A 13,498-nucleotide genomic window follows, 5' to 3' on the forward strand; every position below is an offset into this window, starting at 1 on the left:
AAGAAGGGGAGAGGGGTTGACTCTAGTAGTAGAGAGAGAGAAGTGGAGAGGGGTTGACTCTAGTAGAGAGAGAGAGAGAAGGGGAGAGGTGTGGACTCTAGTAGAGATAGAAAGAAGGGGAGAGGAGATGCGTAGTCTAGTAGAGAGAGAGAAGTGGAGAGGGGTGGACTCTAGTAGAGAGAGAGACGGGGAGAGGTGTGGACTAGTAGAGATAGAAAGAAGGGGAGAGGAGAGGGGTAGTCAAGTAGAGATAGAAAGAAGGGGAGAGGAGATAGAGAATATGGGTAGTCTAGTACAGATAGAGAGAAGGGGAGAGGAGAGGGATGGGATGAATTCTAGTAGAGATAGAAGGGGAGAGGAGAGGAGAGGAGAGGAGAGGAGAGGAGAGGAGAGGAGAGGAGAGGAGAGGAGAGGAGAGGAGAGGAGAGGAGAGGAGAGGAGAGGAGAGGAGAGGAGAGGGATGGAGTCTAGTAGAGATGAGGAGAGGGATGGACTCGAGACAGAGAGAGGTGGAGAGGGACAGAGAGAGGTGGAGAGGGACAGAGAGGGGTGGAGAGGGACAGAGAGGGGTGGAGAGGGACAGGGAGGGGTGGAGAGGTGGAGAGGGACAGAGAGAGGTGGAGAGGGACAGAGAGGGTGGAGAGGGACAGATAGAGGTAGAGAGGGACAGAGAGAGGTGGAGAGGGACAGAGAGAGGTGGAGAGGGACAGAGAGTGGTGGAGAGGGACAGAGAGAGGTGGAGAGGGACAGAGAGGGGTGGAGAGGGACAGAGAGGGGTGGAGAGGGACAGAGAGGGGTGGAGAGGGACAGAGAGGGATGGAGAGGGACAGAGAGAGGTGGAGAGGGACAGAGATGGGTGGAGAGGGACAGAGAGGGTGGAAAGGGACAGAGAGGGGTGGAGAGGGACAGAGAGGGGTGGAGAGGGACAGAGAGGGGTGGAGAGGGACAGAGAGAGGTGGAGAGGGACAGAGAGAGGTGGAGAGGGACAGAGAGGGGTGGAGAGGGACAGAGAGGGATGGAGAGGGACAGAGAGGGGTGAAGAGGTAGAGAGGGACAGAGAGAGGTGGAGAGGGACAGAGAGGGTGGAGAGGGACAGAGAGGGTGGAGAGGGACAGAGAGGGGTGGAGAGGGACAGAGAGGGACAGAGAGGGGCGGAGAGGGACAGAGAGGGGCGGAGAGGGACAGAGAGGGACTGAGAGGGACGGAGAGGTACTGAGAGGGACGGAGAGGGACGGAGAGGGACAGAGAGGGGTGGAGAGGGACAGAGTGGTGGAGAGGGACAGAGAGTGGTGGAGAGGGACAGAGAGTGGTGGAGAGGGACAGAGAGTGGTGGAGAGGGACAGAGAGGGGTGGAGAGGGACAGAGAGGGGTGGAGAGGGACAGAGAGGGGTGGAGAGGGACAGAGAGGGACGGAGAGGATATGCTGAGGCATAGTATTCTAAATAGAAGACTGTAGAGATGTAAGGAGGGACATGGAACTACAGCAGACTGAAAACTGTAAACAAACCCCAATTAATATCCCCTCTCCCTCCACCCTCCCTCTCTCCTTCTATCGCAGATGAGGTGTTACATCAACTCTGGTCCTGGGTGATACGCAGGTGCATGGAGAATGTTTCCTAGCTACACTATTTGCATACAGATAGTCCCTCACGACGGAGGGAGCAGCCAGAAGGCAGAGGAGAGGGATGCATAGAGGAAGAGAGGGACAGAGAAAGGGGAGAGAGGGGGAGCTGGAGGGAGAGAGGGATGCAGAGAGGAAGAGAGGGACAGAGAAAGTGGAGAGAGGGGAGCTGGAGGGAGAGAGGGATGCAGAGAGGAAGAGCGGGACAGAGAAAGGGGAGAGAGCGGGAGCTGGAGGGAGAGAGGGATGCAGAGAGGAAGAGAGGGACAGAGAAAGGGGAGAGAGGGGGAGCTGGAGGGAGAGAGGGATGCAGAGAGGAAGAGAGGGACAGAGAAAGTGGAGAGAGGGGAGCTGGAGGGAGAGAGGGATGCAGAGAGGAAGAGCGGGACAGAGAAAGGGGAGAGAGGTGGAGCTGGAGGGAGAGAGGGATGCAGAGAGGAAGAGGGACAGAGAAAGGGGAGAGAGGGGGAGCTGGAGGGAGAGAGGGATGCAGAGAGGAAGAGAGGGACAGAGAAAGGGGAGAGAGGGGGAGCTGGAGGGAGAGAGGGATGCAGAGAGGAAGAGAGGGACAGAGAAAGGGGAGAGAGGTGGAGCTGGAGGGAGAGAGGAAGGGAGAGGTGGAGCTGGAGGGAGAGAGGAAGGGAGAGAGGTGGAGCTGGAGGGAGAGAGGAAGGGAGAGAGGTGGAGCTGGAGGGAGAGAGGAAGGGAGAGAGGAAGGGAGAGGGAAGGGAGAGAGGTGGAGCTGGAGGGAGAGAGGAGGGAGAGAGGTGGAGCTGGAGGGAGAGAGGAAGGGAGAGAGGTGGAGATGGAGGGAGAGAAGGGAGAGGGAGAGGAAGGGAGAGGGAAGGGAGAGAGGTGGAGCTGGAGGGAGAGAGGAAGGGAGGAGATGGAGGGAGAAAGGAAGGGAGAGGGTGGAGATGGAGGGAGAGAGGAAGGGAGAGAGTGGAGATGGAGGGAGAGAGGGGGAGATGGAGATGGAGGGAAGAGGAAGGGAGAGAGGTGGAGATGGAGGGAGAGAGGAAGGGAGAGGGAGGGAGGAAGGGAGAGAGGTGGAGATGGAGGGAGAGAGGAAGGGAGAGAGGTGGAGATGGAGGGAGAGAGGAAGGGAGAGAGGTGGAGATGGAGGGAGAGAGGAAGGGAGAGAGGAAGGGAGAGAGGAAGGGAGAGGGGGAGCTGGAGATGGAGGGAGAGAGGAAGGGAGAGAGGTGGAGATGGAGGGAGAGAGGAAGGGAGAGATGGAGATGGAGGGAGAAAGGAAGGGAGAGACCTGGAGATGGAGGGAGAGAGGAAGGGAGTAGGTGGAGATGGAGGGAGAGAGGAAGGGAGAGAGGTGGAGATGGAGGGAGAGAGGAAGGGAGAGAGAGCTGGAGGGAGAGAGGAAGGGAGAGAGGTGGAGATGGAGGGAGAGGGAAGGAGAGAGGTGGAGATGGAGGGAGAGAGGAAGGGAGAGAGAGAGGAGGAGAGAGAAGGGAGAGAGGTGGAGCTGGAGGGAGGAGGAAGGGAGAGAGGTGGAGCTGGAGGGAGAGAGGAAGGGAGAGAGGTGGAGATGGAGGGAGAGAGGAAGGGAGAGAGGTGGAGCTGGAGGGAGGAGGAAGGGAGAGAGGTGGAGCTGGAGGGAGAGAGAAGGGAGAGAGTGGAGCTGGAGGGAGAGAGGAAGGGAGAGAGGTGGAGCTGGAGGGAGAGAGAAGGGAGAGGGGTGGAGATGGAGAGAGAGGAAGGGAGAGAGAGAGGAGATGGAGGGAGAGAGAAGGGAGAGAGGTGGAGCTGGAGGGAGAGAGGAAGGGAGAGAGTGGAGCTGGAGGGAGAGAGGAAGGGGAGAGAGGTGGAGCTGGAGGGAGAGAGGAAGGGAACATGGAGCTGGAGGGAGAGAGGAAGGGAGAGAGGTGGAGCTGGAGGGAGAGAGGAAGGGAGAGAGGTGGAGCTGGAGGGAGAGAGGAAGGGAGAGAGGAAGGGAGAGAGGTGGAGCTGGAGGGAGAGAGGAAGGGAGAGAGGTGGAGCTGGAGGGAGAGAGGAAGGGAGAGAGGTGGAGCTGGAGGGAGAGAGGAAGGGAGAGAGGTGGAGATGGAGGGAGAGAGGAAGGGAGAGAGGTGGAGCTGGAGGGAGAGAGGAAGGGAGAGAGGTGGAGATGGAGGGAGAGGGGAAGGGGGAGAGGTGGAGCTGGAGGGAGAGAGGAAGGGAGAGAGGAAGGGAGAGAGGGATGCAGAGAGGAAGAGAGGGACAGAGAAAGGGGAGAGAGGTGGAGCTAGAGGGAGAGAGGAAGGGAGAGAGGTGGAGATGGAGGGAGAGAGGAAGGGAGAGAGGTGGAGATGGAGGGAGAGAGGAAGGGAAGATGGAGCTGGAGGGAGAGAGGAAGGGAGAGAGGTGGAGATGGAGGGAGAGAGGAAGGGAGAGAGGTGGAGCTGGAGGGAAGAGGAAGGGAGAGAGGTGGAGATGGAGGGAGAGAGGAATTAGAGGTGGAGCTGGAGGGAGAGAGGAAGGGAGAGAGGTGGAGCTGGAGGGAGAGAGGAAGGGAGAGAGGTGGAGATGGAGGGAGAAGGAAGGGAGAGAGGTGGAGCTGGAGGGAGAGAGGAAGGGAGAGAGGTTGAGCTGGAGGGAGAGAGGGAAGGGACAGGTGGAGATGGAGGGAGAGAGGAAGGGAGAGGTTAGCTGGAGGGAAGAGGAAGGGAATGAAGGGAGAGTAGTGGAGCTGGAGGGAGAGGGAAGGGATAGAGGTGGAGCTGGAGGGAAAGGAAGGGAATGGAGCAGGGAGAGTCAGGGAGAGGTGGAGCTGGAGGGAAAAGGGACAGAGGAAGGGAGAGAGGTGGAGCTGGAGGGAGTCATTAGAGGGATGCAGAGAGGAAGAGAGGGACAGAAAAGGGGAGAGATGGGGGAGCTGGAGGCTGTAGTCATTCTCCTCTGAAGGTAAAGCAGAAGAGCCCTGTATTTAAACAAATATTGATGTGTGTAAGATACCTATTCATTACCTTAACCTTCAACTGTGTATGTAAACCAAAAAAAGGGAGAGGGAGAGGGGGAGAGAGGGAGAGAGAGAGACACAGGAGGAGAGAGAGAGAGAGACAGAGGAGGAGAGAGAGAGAGAGAGAGAGAGAGAGGAGACACAAGAGAGAGAGAGAGAGAGACAGGAGGAGTCAGAGAGAGAGAGCAGAGAGAGAGAGAGAGAGGAGAGGAGAGAGTCATTAGGGAGATCTCAGCCAAACACAAGGAGGAGAGAGTCAGAGGAGAGATCTCAGCCAAAGACAGGAGGAGCAGGAGAGAGTCAGGAGGAGAGAGAGTTATCTCAGCCAAACACAGAGAGAGAGAGAGAGAGAGAGAGAGAGAGAGGAGTTAGAGAGAGAGACAGAGGAGGAGAGAGAGAGAGTAGAGAGAGACAGGATTAGGAGAGAGAGAGAGAGAGAAGAGAGAGAGCAGGAGACAGAGGAGGAGAGAGAGAGACACAGGAGGAACACAATGAGAGAGAGAGAGAGAGAGAGAGACAGAGGAGGAGAGAGAGACACAGGAGAGACAGCAAACACAATGCAGGCTGAGAGAGAGAGAGAGAGAGACAGAGGAGGAGAGATCTCAGGAGGAGAAGAGACACAAACACAGGAGAGAGGCACACACAGGAGGAGTCATTAGGGTTATCTCACACAGGCTGTAGGAGACACAATGCGGGCTGTAGTCATTAGAGAAACACAATGCAGGCTGTAGTCATTAGGGTTATATCAGACAAAAGAATGAGAGAGAGAAAAAGAGAGAGAAAAAACACAATGAGAGAGAGAGAAAACACAATGAGGGAGGCAGTGTAGTCTGTGGTTATGGAACATCTTTATTAATTGGTTATGAGCTCAGCCAAAATATGGATTATTGTTCTATTTTGCTGGGCTGTCATTTAAGTTGAATTATATCTGGCTGAATGAGAATAGTGTTGAGGGATGATCTGCAGTGAAATGACTTGGCAACACTTGAAAGCAGAAAACTGAGGGAGGTTCTATCTCAGCCAAACACAATGCAGGCTGTAGTCATTAGGGTTATCTCAGCCAAACACAATGAAGGTTGTAGTCATTAAGGTTATATCAGCCAAACACAATGCAGGCTGTAGTCATTAAGGTTCTATCAGCCAAACACAATGCAGGTTGTAGTCATTAGGGTTATCTCAGCCAAACACAATGCAGGCTGTAGTCATTAGGGTTATCTCAGCCAAACACAATGTAGGCTGTAGTCATTAGGGTTATATCAGCCAAACACAATGCAGGCTGTAGTCATTAGGGTTATCTCAGCCAAACACAATGCAGGCTGTAGTCATTAGGGTTATCTCAGCCAAACACAATGAAGGCTGTAGTCATTAGGGTTATAGGGGGCGGCAGGGTAGCCTAGTAGCCTAGTGGTTAGAGTGTTGGACTAGTAACTGTCGTTCTGCCCCTGAACAGGCAGTTTACCCACTGTTCCTAGGCCATCATTGAAAATAAGAATTTGTTCTTAACTGACTTGCCTAGTTAAATAAAGATAAATGAAAAATAGCAAGAGCCTCAGCTACATTTTACATTCAGCAGCACTGGGGTATTCTCTCTCTCTCTCTCTCTCTCGTTAAACATGTTTGGCGAAGATTGTGAAAATGAAAGAGATACTCTCACACGTACGTGTCATATGATATCTTTGAGCCACTCTAAATGTCATTGGTCGCACTGCCCTGGCCAAACACAATAACTGGGAACAGGTGCCATCTTCCTCTTCTCATTCACACAGCCAAACCAACACAGTCATAAAGGTCAGCTGCATCTATACTGTGTTGTCTCTGTTGTCCTTCTAGTCTATCTAACTGTCTCTGCCTTCATCCGTAAAGGCTGAGGAGGTGTTTCTAGTCCATCTAACTGTCTCTGTCTTCATCCGTAAAGGCTGAGGAGGTGTTTCTAGTCCATCTAACTGTCTCTGCCTTCATCCGTAAAGGCTGAGGAGGTGTTTCTAGTCCATCTAACTGTCTCTGTCTTCATCCGTAAAGGCTGAGGAGGTGTTTCTAGTCCATCTAACTGTCTCTGTCTTCATCCGTAAAGGCTGAGGAGGTGTTTCTAGTCCATCTAACTGTCTCTGCCTTCATCCGTAAAGGCGGAGGAGGTGTTTCTAGTCCATCTAACTGTCTCTGTCTTCATCCGTAAACCCTGAGGAGGTGTTTCTAGTCCATCTAACTGTCTCTGTCTTCCTCCGTAAAGGCGGAGGAGGTGTTTCTAGTCCATCTAACTGTCTCTGCCTTCATCCGTAAAGGCTGAGGAGGTGTTTCTAGTCCATCTAACTGTCTCTGTCTTCCTCCGTAAAGGCGGAGGAGGTGTTTCTAGTCCATCTAACTGTCTCTGTCTTCATCCGTAAAGGCTGAGGAGGTGATAAATAGGACTGTAGATTCTATCGCAGCCATGTCCAAGAACCAATAACAGGATGAGGAACATGTTGCATTGTGGAACAGTACTGTGAGAGGTATCTTTAGTGAAAGTACACTGGACTAGATGGCGACCCAGCAACAACATCACACACCCTGGGAGACACCCAGCAACAACATCACACACCCTGGGAGACACCCAGCAACAACATCACACACCCTGGGAGACACCCAGCCGCAACATCACACACCCTGGGAGACACCCAGCAACAACATCACACACCCTGGGAGACACCCAGCTACAACATCACACACCCTGGGAGACACCCAGCTACAACATCACACACCCTGGGAGACACCCAGCAACAACATCACACACCCTGGGAGACACCCAGCAACAACATCACACACCCTGGGAGACACCCAGCAACAACATCACACACCCTGGGAGACACCCAGCAACAACATCACACACCCTGGGAGACACCCAGCAACAACATCACACACCCTGGGAGACACCCAGCAACAACATCACACACCCTGGGAGACACCCAGCAACAACATCACACACCCTGGGAGACACCCAGCAACAACATCACACACCCTGGGAGACACCCAGCAACAACATCACACACCCTGGGAGACACCCATCAACAACATCACACACCCTGGGAGACATCCAGCAACAACATCACACACCCTGGGAGACACCCAGCAACAACACCACACACCCTGGGAGACACCCAGCAACAACATCACACACCCTGGGAGACACCCAGCAACAACATCACACACCCTGGGAGACACCCAGCAACAACATCACACACCCTGGGAGACACCCAGCAACAACATCACACACCCTGGGAGACACCCAGCAACAACATCACACACCCTGGGAGACGCCCAGCAACAACATCACACACCCTGGGAGACACCCAGCAACAACATCACACACCCTGGGAGACCCAGCTGGAGCAACACAGGACCATCTGCCGCTCTATTTAGCAACATGCACGTGTGTGTGTGTGTGTGTGTGTGTGTGTGTGTGTGTGTGTGTGTGTGTGTGTGTGTGTGTGTGTGTGTGTGTGTGTGTGTGTGTGTGGGGGGTGTGCGTGTGTGTGTCATGTTCATACTGTAATAGTGTTATACATGTACACACACATCAAACTCACACATTCGAATTTACACAAACAAGCTCAGTGAACACCACAAAATGATCTCAACCCTTCGACAGAACCATCTAACAAGTGGGCTTTACACTTTTAACTGTGTTCACAGCGCTTTAGATGTTAAATCCTCTAGGCATACTAATATAGGCAGGTCCACACGCCTAACAGATCATCAGACACTTCACAGGGAGAGGTCTTTCAAGCATAACAACACAAGCTATTCTCCTGCTGCTACCTTCACCACATATACAATTGCAAATGTGAATATCTGTTTGGCGAGTTGAACTGCTGAAGCATTAAACCGTCCGTGGTCCAGGTTTTGACCTAGCCTAGCCTCACATGGGCTCCAATTCACTTCCCTTCAAGTGGCGCTCACCATCATCTTTAATGGCGTCAGAGGCTGGCTGTGTTGCTGTGTTGCTGTCTACCCTCTTACAGCGTCAGATAGACTATAAAAAGCAAAGTAACACAACAGCCTGTGAAAATAGTTTGATATAGTCACAAAAAATTTAAATGTGACAAACATAGCTAGCTCCATCTGTTGTTATGACGTCACCAATCACATGCCAGGGTTACTCAGGGATTTAAAATATATATATATATATATTTCACCTTTATTTACCCAGGTAGGCCAGTTGAGAACAAGTTCTGCGACCTGGCCAAGATAAAGCAAAGCAGTGTGACACAGACAACAACACAGAGTTACACATGGAATAAAACAAACGTACAGTCAAAACCACAATATAATAATCTGTATACAGTGTGTGCAAATGAAGTAAGGAGGTAAGTCAATAAATAGGCCAAAAGTGGCAATGTGATTACAATTTAGCAATTTACACTGGAGTGAGATATGTGCAGATGAGGATGTGCAAGTAGAAATACTGGTGTGCAAAAGAGCAGAAAAACAAAAACAAATATGTGGATGAGGTAGGTAGTTGGTTGGATGGGCTATTTACAGATGGGCTGTGTACAGCTGCAACGATCGGTAAACTGCTCTGACAGCTGACGCTTAAAGTAACGATGGAGATATAAGTCTCCAACTTCAGTGAATTTTGCAATTTGTTCCAGTTATTGGTAGCAGAGAACTGGAAGGAAAGGCGGCCAAAGGAGGTGTTAGCTTTGGGGATGACCAGTGAAATATACCTGCTGCAGTGCGTGCTATGGGTGGGTGCTGCTATGGTGAACAGTGAGCTGAGATAAGGCGGGGCTTTACCTAGCAAAGACATATAGATGACCTGCTGTCACGACTTCTGCCGAAGTCGAAGCCTCTCCTTGTTCGGGTGGTGCTCGGCGGTCGACGTCACCGGTCTTCTAGCCATCATTGATCATTTTTCATTTTCATTTGGTTTTGTCTTGTCTTCCTACACACCTGGTTTCAATCCCATTCATTACCTGTTGTGTATTTAACCCTTTGTTTCCCCTCATGTCTTTGTCAGAGATTGTTTGTTATTTCAGTGTTGTGTTGTTTTTGTATTGGTGTGCGACGGGTCCTCGTACCCACTTTGTTTATAGTTATATTTAGTGTTTGGAGAATGTTTTGTTTATTGTTACATTTAGTGTTTGGAGTATGTTTCATTTATTGTTATTAAATAACTCCATTACACTCAATTTGATTCTCCTGCGCATGACTTCCCTGCCACCTATACACACGATTCTGACAGAATCTCTGACCAAAAAATGAAGTCAGCAGGAGAAAGTACCATGGAGGTGGAGGAGCGCGTCATGGAACACACGGAGATGATTGACAATCTGAGCGCCGCCATGGATCGCGTTGTCCAGAATATGGACCGCTGGGAGAGACAGAGAGTTTTTCCAGCGCCTCCGCAAGCACAACTGGGGTTTCCCCTGAGCACCCTTTCCCCACCTGAACCCAGCAGGATCCATTTATCCCCACCTGAACCCAGCAGGATCCATTTATCCCCACCTGAACCCAGCAGGATCCATTTATCCCCACCTGAACCCAGCAGGATCCATTTATCCCTGCCTGAACCCAGCAGGATCCATTTATCCCCACCTGAACCCAGCAGGATCCATTTATCCCCGCCTGAACCCAGCAGGATCCATTTATCCCCGCCTGAACCCAGCAGGATCCATTTATCCCCGCCTGAACCCAGCAGGATCCATTTATCCCCAACCCAGCAGGATCCATTTATCCCCACCTGAACCCAGCAATCCATTTATCCCTGCCTGAACCCAGCATTTATCCCTGGATCCATTTATCCCCGCCTGAACCCAGCAGGATCCATTTATCCCCGCCTGAACCCAGCAGGATCCATTTATCCCCGCCTGAACCCAGCAGGATCCATTTATCCCGCCTGAACCCAGCAGGATCCATTTATCCCCGCCTGAACCCAGCAGGATCCATTTATCCCCCTGAACCCAGCAGGATCCATTTATCCCTGCCTGAACCCAGCAGGATCCATTTATCCCTGCCTGAACCCAGCAGGATCCATTTATCCCCGCCTGAACCCAGCAGGATCCATTTATCCCCGCCTGAACCCAGCAGGATCCATTTATCCCTGCCTGAACCCAGCAGGATCCATTTATCCCTGCCTGAACCCAGCAGGATCCATTTATCCCTGCCTGAACCCAGCAGGATCCATTTATCCCTGCCTGAACCCAGCAGGATCCATTTATCCCTGCCTGAACCCAGCAGGATCCATTTATCCCTGCTTAAGGGGTACGACGGAGATACTGCCGGCTGCCAGGGTTTTCTCCTCAAACTAAGCTTGTATCTGGCCACGGTTCACCCAGCTCCATCGGACCGTGAGAAGAGTTATGCCCTCGTCTCATTCCTCACCGGGAAAGCCCTGGAGTGGGCCAGCGCTGTGTGTAGAGAGGAGGATGCGGCGTTGGACCATTTTGAAGAGTTCACCCGCCATTTCAGGACAGTATTCGACCAACCACCCGAAGGCAGACCGGCAGGTGAGCGCCTCTATCATCTGAGGCAGGAGACGAGGAGCGCACAGGAGTTTACTCTGGAGTTTAGGACCCGGGCTGCCGGTGCTGGATGGAGCGACAGAGCCCCGATTGACCATTACCGTTGTAGTCTACGCGAGGACGTAGGTTGGGAGATGATCTGCAGAGACACCCCCCTCACCTTCGACCAGCTGGTGCACATGTCCATCAGGCTGGAAAACATGCTGGCTTCTCGTGGACGTCTAGATCGGGGTCTGGTTGTTCCATCCTCCCGCACCCTCTCTCCTGTACCCATGGAGTTGGGAGGGACGCTGCGCAGGGAGACCGGAGGGGGTTCCCTCTCGAGCACCATATGTGGTCGCAGAGGTCACACTGCTGGTCGGTGCCGGGTTGGTTCCTCTGGGAATCAAGGCAGCAGGCAGGGCACTCTGGCGTCACCCTAGGTGAGTAGGCACCATCCTCATCCAGAGCCCTCTGTTGCACATATGTTTGTCTCTGTCACTTTTCCTGAATTTTCCCCGCGTTCCCAGTATAAGGCGCTAGTAGATTCAGGGGCGGCTAGGAATGTCATTAATAAAAGTTTAGCTCATATTTTAGGGATCCCCATTGTTCCTGTGGATATGCCATTCCCCGTTCATGCCTTAGATAGCTGACCATTAGGGTCAGGGTTTATCAGCGAGGCCACCGCTCCTTTGTGTATGGTAACGCAGGAGGGTCACAAGGAAAAGATTAGTCTTTTCCTTATTGATTCTCCTGCGTATTCTGTGGTGCTAGGCCAACCCTGGTTAGCTTGTGGTCGCGAGAGTGCTCAGGTAGGTGTTAGGGGTTTCCGTTGGTGCTACTACGGTGGAAAGTCCAGACCAGGTCTCCACCGTGCTCATTCATATGCAGATTTGGCTCTCACCTTCTGTAAAAAGAAGGCGACTCATTTACCACCCCATCGACGGGGGGATTGTGCGATAGATCTTCTGGTAGACGGAGACGGTGGCTATGGAGACATATGTCTCCGAATCCCTGCGTCAGGGGTACATTCAGCCCTACAGTTCACCCGTCTCCTCGAGTTTCTTTTTTGTGAAGAAGAAGGATGGCGGTTTGCGCCCTTGCATTGATTATCAAGGTCTCAATAAAATCACGGTGAGATACAGTTACCCACTACCTCTTATCACTACAGCGATTGAGTCAATGCATGGGGCGCGCTTCTTCACTAAACTGGATCTCAGGCGGTTTGCGCCCTTGCATTGATTATCGAGGTCTCAATAAAATCACGGTGAGATACAGTTACCCACTACCTCTTATCACTACAGCGAATGAGTCAATGCATGAAGCGCGCTTCTTCACTAAACTGGATCTCAGGAGTGCGTACAATCTGGTGCGTATTCGGAAGGGAGACGAGTGGAAGACGGCATTTAGCACCACCTCAGGTCATTATGAGTACCTTGTCATGCCATATGGGTTGATGAATGCTCCATCTTCCAATCATTTGTAGACGAGATTTTTAGAGACCTGCACGGGCAGGGTGTTGTGGTGTATATCGATGACATTCTGATATATTCCGCTACACGCGCCGAGCAAGTATCCCTGGTGCGCAGGGTGCTTGGTCGCCTGTTGGAGCATGATCTATATATCAAGGTTGAGAAATGCTTGTTCTTCCAACAATCCGTCTCCTTCCTAGGGCATCGGATTTCCATGTCAGGAGTGGAGATGGAGAGAGACCACATTTCAGCCGTGCATAATTGGCCGACTCCCACCACGGTAAAGGAGGTGCAGCGATTCTTAGGATTTGCCAACTACTACTGGAGGTTTATCCGGGGTTTTGGTCAGGTTGCTGCTCCCATTACCTCCCTGCTAAGGGGGGGCCCGGTGCGCTTGCAGTGGTTGGCTGAGGCAAACAGGGCTTTTAGGCACCTGAAGGCTCTGTTTACCTCGGTTCCTGTGTTGGCTCATCCGGACCCCTCTTTGCCATTCATAGTGGAGGTGGACGCATCCGAAGCTGGGATAGGAGCAGTGCTCCTCAGCGTTCGGGTACGCCACTGAAGCTCCACCCCTGTGCCTTCTTTTCGAAGAAGCTCAGCCCGGCAGAGCGAAACTATGATGTGGGGGACCGGGAGCTGTTAGCTGTTGTAAAAGCCTTGAAGGGGTGGAGACATTGACTTGAGGGGGCTAAACACCCTTTTCTCATCTGGACTGACCATCGCAATCTAGAGTACATCCGGGAGGCGAGGAAACTGAATCCTCGTCAGGCAAGGTGGGCCATGTTTTTCACCCGTTTTGTGTTTACCCTCTCTTACAGACAAGGCTCCCAGAACGTTAAGGCAGACGCACTGTCCCCCTCAGTGTCCAGCTGGGCGTCTGTACGTTCCGTCTGCTGTCCGCGACCGCCTGATCTATTGGCCCCACACGGCACCCTCCTCTGGTCATCCTAGGACAGGTCGGATGGTGCGCTGT

Source organism: Oncorhynchus masou, chromosome 18 (assembly GCF_036934945.1).
Source record: "Oncorhynchus masou masou isolate Uvic2021 chromosome 18, UVic_Omas_1.1, whole genome shotgun sequence".
NCBI classification, from domain to species: domain Eukaryota; kingdom Metazoa; phylum Chordata; class Actinopteri; order Salmoniformes; family Salmonidae; genus Oncorhynchus; species Oncorhynchus masou.